Genomic DNA, 9,260 nt, shown 5'->3' with positions numbered 1-9,260 from the left:
TTTAGCAGACGTATTTATTTAAACATGTATTTAAACGTTTTTGAAATTCAAAGTATAAATGCAAAACTGACTTTTTTTGTGAATGTGTTGTGAAAAAATATCTCCCAACGTATACATCTGCCGAATTTAATACCAGCCAAAAGGTCCTGTTATATGGTGTATATTTACTTAAAACAAGTCTTTATACTGACACCTCCAGGCATGTCAAAGTTTGTAGATGGTACTGTGCATCTGACTGGTTTTTTAAGCTTGCATATTTTTAGATGCACTCCGCTGCCATCTGGTAATGTATGTTGTTTATCATCTTACTATGTAGTAAGCATTGGCCACAATCGGTAAACTGGAATTTGCAGTGTTAAGTTTGCTCTTATTACAATGGGTCGTGGCTGGTTTCGTGCAAAAAAGAAAAAAAACAGCGGTGACATACAGAGAAGCCGCAGGCATGTTGGATTCTTTTTTTACCAGTATATGTACCAGTGTGTGTGTATGTGTGTGTGTGTGTGTTGGGGGAGCCAAGTACCACAAACAAGAGTTAGGGGCACAGCCCGAGAAGTTTGAGAACCGCTGGTCTACGACAACTGGAAGCTGCTAGAGACTGGAGAATGTTGTCAGATGTTGGACAACGGCTTATTTTTCCACCTGAGATTGTCACCACTAACCTTTGATCTGATATTTTCTTGTGGTCTGGATCAGCACACCTTCTTCACCTGGTAGTTAACAGTGCCGTGGGAGGATGCTATAGATTAGGCGTATGAAAGGAAGAAACTTCGGTATGCTCAATTAGCTGCTGAAGTGGAAACACGAGGATGGAGAGTCCTAGTTTACCCAGTGGAGATGGGTTGTCGAGGACTTGTGGCACATTCCACAACCTGGTTTCTCAGAGGCATCTGATTCAGTGGTCAAGAGTTGAAGCAACAGAGAGGAGCAGCAACAGGCTCTGGTTGAGACAAAAAGATTCTGATTGGGAACCTCAAGCACAGCAAAAAAAAACTTTGATGTAAACCAAGGTAAGTAAGTTGGGCTTAGCTGAGTTATGATTATCAGCTTATATAAGTACACGTATCATAGTGAAATATTAAGTGTTTATAGTCAAGTTTATACTGTTAAAACTTTTGACTGGTACTACATATATATATACATATATATGAGTGTACAAAACATTAGGAACACCTGCTATTTCAATGAAATAGACTGACGAGGTGAATCCAGGTGAAAGCTATGATCCCTTAGTGATGTAACCTGTTAAATCCACTTCAATCAGTGTAGATGATGGGGAGTCAGGTTAAAGAAGGATTTTTAAGCCTTGACACAATTGAGACATGGTGTGCCATTCAGAGGTTAAATGGGTAAGACAAAAGATTTAAGTGCCTTTGAATGGGCTATGGTAGTATGTGCCAGGCGCACAGGTTTGAGTGTGTCAAGAACTGCAACGCTGCTGGGTTTTTCACGCTCAACAGTTTCCCATGTGTATCAAGGATGGTCCACCACCCCAAGGACACCCAGCCAACGGCAGGCCAGTGGTCAAAAACGGCTCATTGGTGAAAGAGGCCAAAGGAGACTGACATGAATTGTGCAGAGCAACAGAGGGGCTACAGTTAGTCAACTGACAGTCCAGTATAACATTGGTGCCGAAAAACCCATAAAAGAATGCACAATTCGTGGTACCTTGACACGAATAGGGTATGGCAGCCAACGACCTAACAGAGTTCCACTTCTTTCAGCAAAACACAAGAAACTGTTGTTGCAGTTATAGTTGGCTAAGGAACAAAAACACTGGACACCTGAGGATTGGAAAAACATTGCCTGGTCTGATGAATCCCAGTTCCTGCTGTTTCACGCTGATGGGAGGACTAGGGTATGGAGAAAACCACGAGTACATGCATCCATCATGCCGCGTGTCAACATTGCAGGCTGGTGGTCGTGGTGTGATGGTGTGGGGTGTGTTTTCATGGCACACACTGGGCCCTTTGATAAAAGTGGAGCAACGTTTGCATGCCACAGGATTTCTGAACAACATTGCCAATTAGGTGCATCCCTTCATGGCAGCAGTATATCCATCTGCTAATGGATTTTTTCAGCAGGATAATGCCCCAAGCCACAAGGCTAGGATTGTCCAGGAATGGTTCCACAAACATGACAGTGAATTTAGCTTACTGCAGTGGCCTGCCCAGTCACCAGATCTCAATCCAATTGAGCATCTGTGGGATGAGATGGAATGAGCTATTTGGAGAAGAGATCCACTACCAGCCAACTTGACACAACTGTGGGAAGCATTGGAGTCAACATGGGCCAGCATCCCTGTGGAACACTTTCGACACCTTGTAGAGTCCATGTCCCAACGAATTGAGGCTGTTCTGAAGGCAAAAAGGGGTGCAACTCAATATTAGGAAGGTGTTCCTAATGTTTACACTAGCATTATCTTCATTTTCTAAGAAGTGGTGCTTAATCTAACACTTTAAATATTAGATTTAATATTACATTAGTAACAGTGTCTTTAAAAAACTACATTATGTATCCATTTTACATCTTTATCTAATACTTTACTGGTATCTGCCACTGCTAACATGGTATGACATATTTTACTACTGTTGCAAGTAAGGTAAATTAATTTGTTACTGTTTATCTAGTGGTATTTATTACATTTAGTTGGAGGAATGGGATATACATTCAAGAGATTAGTGATAAATCATGTATTTTTAATGAGTATCAATAGGAGAAACCCCATGACATAGCACGCTATCTAATTTGATTAAACTGTGCTTAAGGCAACCCTACCTCTCTGGCTGGGGAATAGCATTATAATGACTTTGAGCATTATACAGGCTGTTGTAATGATTTAATGAACTGCCTATGTATTTAGTTCATTGGCTTTTAAATGACTAGAGCTGAAGAAAAATTGGCTTGCTTTGACTTGATCTCTCAATTGATCGCAAGTTTAAATAAACCGGGACCTTTTTTTTTTTTTAAACTACAGTGCAGGAGTGCAGTCAAGCACATCCGAAAAATCTTTGTAGTAAGGAGAAGAAGCAAGTAACCAAAACCAATGAATTATTAAGTATCAAGGCAGCATACATATGCTTTAGAGGATCACAGTAACACGTAATCTTGTAATCTAGGCATTGTAATTTTAGTTACACGTTTCTAATTAAATAGCCATGCCTGGGGAGATAAAAACGTTTTGGGGAACCTGTACTCTTTTAATTTGCTGATAACAAGTTCTTAAAGAATACAGTAAATAACAAATTGTGGTAGCTGAACTACACGCTTAGAAAATAGTTCTTTTGTGGACCTTTATGTACAGATTTTGTTCATCCGTATGATGATAATTGCCTTGAATTATATATAGATTTTTAACCTATAGATTAATGAAGTCCAAGATTATGAAGACACCGCTATGTGTGTGTGTGTGCATTGGTAGGTTTTTTAAAGAACCAATTCCCAATGTCCTATTGTGACTCCTATGAAAGTGATCAATTACACATGTTTTATTTTCTTTTTATTAATCACACTGACTTATTTTGCTTCTTTAATAACCTTGGTCCTGAACTGGTCTTATTTTGTTGATTTTGTACCATCCCGTTTGAATTAACTGAGTAGAACCTTATATCTTAAAACTAGTGGCAAGGAAGGCCAACAGTGAAAAGTTTCCAAAAGGGCCTCCAATTGACTTAGTCTAGCCCTATCTGCTGACCAGAGTAATGTAAGTAAAGGGCATACCATGTGTTACCATGGTGCCTGACAAGGGAGTTTGCAAACTTCAATCACAACTAGCAGGAATAAGGGATGATCTATAAATTGCCAAAAAATAAAGAGAGTTCACTTAAACTAAAAAAAAAAAAAAATTAAATGTTACATATTTTTCAGTTTTACTCTTTTACTATTGCCTTGCACAATGGTGTGAGGGGACCACTGCTGCCAACAACACCACTGGAGATGCTAGGAGGTGCTACTTTCTGCATGACAGATATGAGCACTAGAACAAATTCCAAGAATTGAAGAATTCAATACGTGCCGTTTAATAAATTATACATTAATCCCCAACAGTATGGTCTCATTCCTTACCTTCTTTTACAAGCCACTGTGTGTATGTAGGGTAGGTATATATATATATATATATATATATATATATATATATATATATATATATATATATATATATATATATATATATATATATATATGTGATATATATATATTAGTTTGCCATCTGTGCAATGGTCAATGCTTTGGGGTAAAATTAAGAGCAACTGTAATAGTCACTGTAGTAAACATAATATTTTGGGTACCACTTCACCTGTGGGACAGAATTTTTATTAAAACCGTTTCCATATATTTAAAGATGCCAAGATATTTAATGAGTATGAGTGGAAAAAAACTGGGCAATAAAATCCCCATCCTTACATTTCATAAATTTAGTAATCGCCAATTATTTTATTTCTCTCAATTTGGCATATCCAATTATTTTTAGGCTCAGCTCACCGCTACCACCACCGCGCTCTCAGGAGCAGCGAAGACAAACACACGTTATTTTCCGAAGCGTGTGCCGTCAGCCGACCGCTTTTCTTCAGACTGCAGACTCACCGTGCAGTCACCTCAGAGCTACAGCGGTGGAGGACAACGCAGCTCTGGGCAGCTTACAGGTAAGCCCGCAGGTGCCCGGCCAGGCTACAGGGGTCGCTGGTGAACAGTGGACCTAACCCAACCTCTCTCCATCTCCCCGGGCGGCTCTCGGCCAATTGTGTGCCAACCCCTGGGAGCTCCTTTCTACGGTCGGCAATAGAATAGCCTGCACTCCAACCAGCGACCTCCAGGCCATAGAGCGCATCCTGCACTCCACTTGGAGCGCCTTTACCAGATGCGCCACTCAGGAGCCCCCAGGTGTTCCACATTTCTAAGCATAAATTGCATTTTGCGGTACCACTGCACATGTGAGATGGCCTGATGATTAAAATACTTTGCAAATGTTTAAAGTGAATTATCCATGCAGGGATACCAAGATAATTAGTAAGGGGTCTGAGTGGCACAAAAGGGGAAAAAGTGATTAATTGGAAGACTTTATTCTGTAGCAGAACAAAACTCTGGTAGACTGCTTTTATTGAAACGTGAAGTCCCAATTCTACCTGAAACTTCTTTATGCTAATATTCCCAATGTTACATGTGCATAAGTGGTGCAATGAAACAGACTCTGTTTCAAATACCAGCAAGATACCAATTGTTATAACCAGCGCAGTGAGGAGAAAAACATTATTACATGTAGGAACATTCAAGTTTCAGTTTTACAAGTAGACAGTCATGGCGATCGGTCAGTGGCAGTGCGCAATACAATCATGTTCTGAAATAATGGGGTTTTTTTGTTTTTTTTTTTTTTTTTATGCTATATGCACTCAAGTAAGGGCTTACTGACTGCAAAAACTATTTTTAATAAGTCAGTGTGGGTTGGGAGCATGTCAGCCCATACCTGGAGGGCTGATTGAATAGCTTCATAGAAAATAATGTGCGTCACAAACTGCTCTGAATTTTTAGATTCAGTTTCCTTTTAAAATAATGTTAGTCAACCCACACCTCAAAATGATACCTCACTATTAAACAGTTGTAGACTCCTGGGAAAGGTCAGCATTGTCTTTTACAGCCCATTCTATTGCAGGACTTTATTCCAACATATTCCCTAATTTAAGTCTGCTGAAGAAAAGTATCCTAAAAAATACATTTTAAACAAAGTTTTGAACATAGAGTAGGCTGTGTGTACTCCTGGTTTAAAACAGGAGCAGATGAAGACTGCAATTAGATTTATTGTTAGCTGGATACATACCTGTGAATTCATTATATGGCAGATTATGGTCACAGCTTGGGAGAAAACAATAGCAGTGGAATATTTTAGTATCTTTCAGGTTCGCAGTTCCTTCAAGGAAAGACGGGAGGCTTTAAAAATGGAAGGAAGATTAAACTAATTAGCTGAACCACAGTTAAGTTTTTTGTTCTCTAACTCCCCCACATCCATTCATTCAACAACCAATTTCAAACAAGGTTCTCCATCATTATTGTCCTACAGTACCTTAAAGGGTGTTTGAGATGTTAAAATTAGTAATGCTATGCAAATGTTAATGTTCTTTAATGATCATACTTGCCAATCTAAAAATGATGATTTTCCTAATCACAGAATCAGTAACCATTCTTAAATATATTTATAAAGAACACAGCCATTCTAAATGTATTTAATGGAAGTTGCCATGATCCCTGATGACACTGACTGTAGTACAATTCTCAACAAGTAATTACACAGACAGCTGGAATTGCTTTACATTAATGATTTCACACATACAACTGATGCAAACTTACCTACCTCAGGTAATATGACCCTTGCTTTCAACACCTATAATACATTGATGAAAATTAAATCTTTATGAGATTTATACAGCGTCCTGGAAAAAGTAGGCTACCCCTGCTGGTTTGTGGTGTTTGCCCATTGCCAGACCTTTTGTTTATTTTTTAAGGTTTATTTTGAAGTTAATATTTAAATGGGCACTTGCAATACAGCTACTGTAAATAACTACAGAATAAACTAACTCTGCAGCCAGAGACTTAATTTTTCAGTTTTGAAATTACAGCTGTTTTACGTTTCTAAAAACTATTAAACCCACAAATATATTTGGTAGCATTCAAATGTATTACATACTTATTAGACTTTAACTAAGTGCACTATTCATATTTATATGCACATACTCTGCTCCAGAAGTAAGTATTCAGCAGATACCAGCTGTCTAAATCAATTTTAAGACTGAACATGAGAAGAACCAGATTGGAAAACTATGCAGATAACCAGAAAGGGAGTTGAATATCCACAAAGCACAGAACTTAAGATAGGACAGCAGCTGAGATAGCCATGTTTACTCTGCTTCTATAGGTTGTAAAGTCTTGGATTATTTTATTTATTACAAAAGTTCAAACAGAGATCACTGAGAGATGAAAAGTTGCAGGTAATGTACCAGCCCACCACCTCTGCAATTCTGACATTTTAAAGTGATTGTAGCTAACAAAATATTTCTATAAATCTTACCTGTTGTGCAATTATATCCATTTTATAGGCCTCAAATGTGCAGTTCTGAAAGAAACGTTATAGTAGGCATGTATTTTTTCTGTAAACCATTATATCTGGTACTGCACTAGGTTAAATAAATCTCTCTTTGCAAGCCGTGCTTTCAAGCAGTGATTTAACCAGATGCTTTCCCTATTCACTGACGTGCTTTGACCCTGAAAACACTGCTGAGTGAAATTATCTAGTAAGTGCCCGCAAACCATGGAAACTGAAAAACTTTAACATAATGTAATACATGTTTTCTAGGCCTATGACCCACTGTATGTGGCAAAGGGAAGTGAAAAACGGACGATTTCTGAAATGTTTTTGTTAGCTCCAGTCACCTTAAAAGGATATATAAAGTTTTTATTGTGTCTGCACTTAAAATAAAAAAGGTATTTCTTACCTGCTTAATATCACGTTTTCCTCTATAAATCTAACATTATTTCTTTTTTTTCTTTTGTTTTACCAATGCCTACTACTTATTCCAGCAAATAAACAGTGCATCTTCTGAAAAGACTCCTTGCAATTGAATTTCAGAAGTGGTGTTGTTTTGTACTATGCAAGTTTAAAAAATAAATTAAAAAATCTCTCAATTACAACCTATACTTGTAATTCTTAGATAATTTCACCTGAAGCTTCAAATACTCCCATCCTCATAGATATTTCCATTTAAGCCACCTAATGACCCCACCCCTGAAACATAGTGGTTTTATTTATTCATATGCCCCCCCCCCCTTTTTTTTTGGGGGGGGGGAAAATTGAAGGCCAGGAATTTTTAATATAAAATACATGTTTTTTCTAAGATAAGAGTGGCTTGCAATAAGGTTGTTTTGAAATGCCAGGTATCATTTAGCCAATGAAATGGCCTACCTCAGTAGTGCCAGCAGATGGAGACAGTGGATATGGTCTTCAATGTATGTGTAGTGATGTGCAGTCACATATTTTCACGTCTTTCAACGCTTGTAGGTTTTTATTTATTTATTTGTTTGTTTGTTTCTGAATTCCAAAGCTTCCTGGCTCTTTGGTTTGCCTGTGACATATCAGTCATTCAGTATTCAGAAACTCAGTGATAGATACAATGAATGTATCAATGTGCATGCGACTTTGGCAATGTCTTCTACACACAAACTGTTTACTGCAATTGCATATTTTATTATTGATTGTATACAATTATAGATGAGATGCTAGTCATAAAAGGCAAGAACAAAAGATTCCTGCTGAGGAAATTTGGAGATGGAGAGAGTGGCAGAGGTGCGAGTGTTGGGTAGTGTTGTGTAACAATTTACAGTACCAACATGAAATGACATGCAAACATGCAGGGCAGGGCGTCTGCTTAGACATCACTCAATCAATCAGTAAATAAATAAATAAATAAATAATAATGTGGAGTAACTGTTTCACCACTGTATTTCCCAGTTCATTATTGGGCTGTATAGGTGTCTGACTTTTAATAGGCGTACTGCAAGACCAAATCCCTTTTTTAGTTATTAATGTTTTTTTTGTTTGTTTTGTTTTGTTATTTTTTTTTTTTCTGGACATCATACTAAACACATGTAAAAAGAAGTAACATCTTGCACAAAACAGACTAATTAGAAAAGGGGTTAGCTGTATGATGATATCATAAAAAGGAAAAGTGCCAAGGTGGAAAAATTGAAGTTTATAAATTGCCAGAGCCAAGGTAGTCCTAATTGAGTCTTGTTTAATTTGTGGCTTTTTTTTTAAAAAACCACCTCTTTATGCAGCTTGTTATTTCTAACTTGGTTTTATTTGGGCTTTTATGTATTTTGCCAGGGAATGCTGTATCATTTACATTCATTTTGATGTTCCAATCCACTTATAAGACACTGATGACGGAGTTATCATCAAAACTACTATAACATAGAATTTTAAAAACAGGATAAACACAAGAGATCTGTTATCATGTCAGAAAAAAAAAGTGATGCTAATCTGATTTTGTGAGGCTGGGTGAGATTGAACCGGTTACAATACATACTGTGTTCCCCTGTCAGATAGTATCCTTTAAATACATAAAAGGGTAACAAAATCAGGTTTTAAAAATTAGTCATGGTTTCACAGTCCAAGATTAGTGCTAAAACGGGTCTGTGAAACTAGCCTGTAGACATTGCCAAATAGTGTACTTTGAATTTTAAAAATGTATACATACTTTTATGCTACTTTTTACATG

The sequence above is a fragment of the Polyodon spathula genome, chromosome 5 (genome assembly GCF_017654505.1).
Source record: "Polyodon spathula isolate WHYD16114869_AA chromosome 5, ASM1765450v1, whole genome shotgun sequence".
Taxonomy (NCBI): domain Eukaryota; kingdom Metazoa; phylum Chordata; class Actinopteri; order Acipenseriformes; family Polyodontidae; genus Polyodon; species Polyodon spathula.
The sequence above is the reverse complement of the archived record's forward strand: the minus strand, read 5'-3'. Positions refer to the sequence as shown.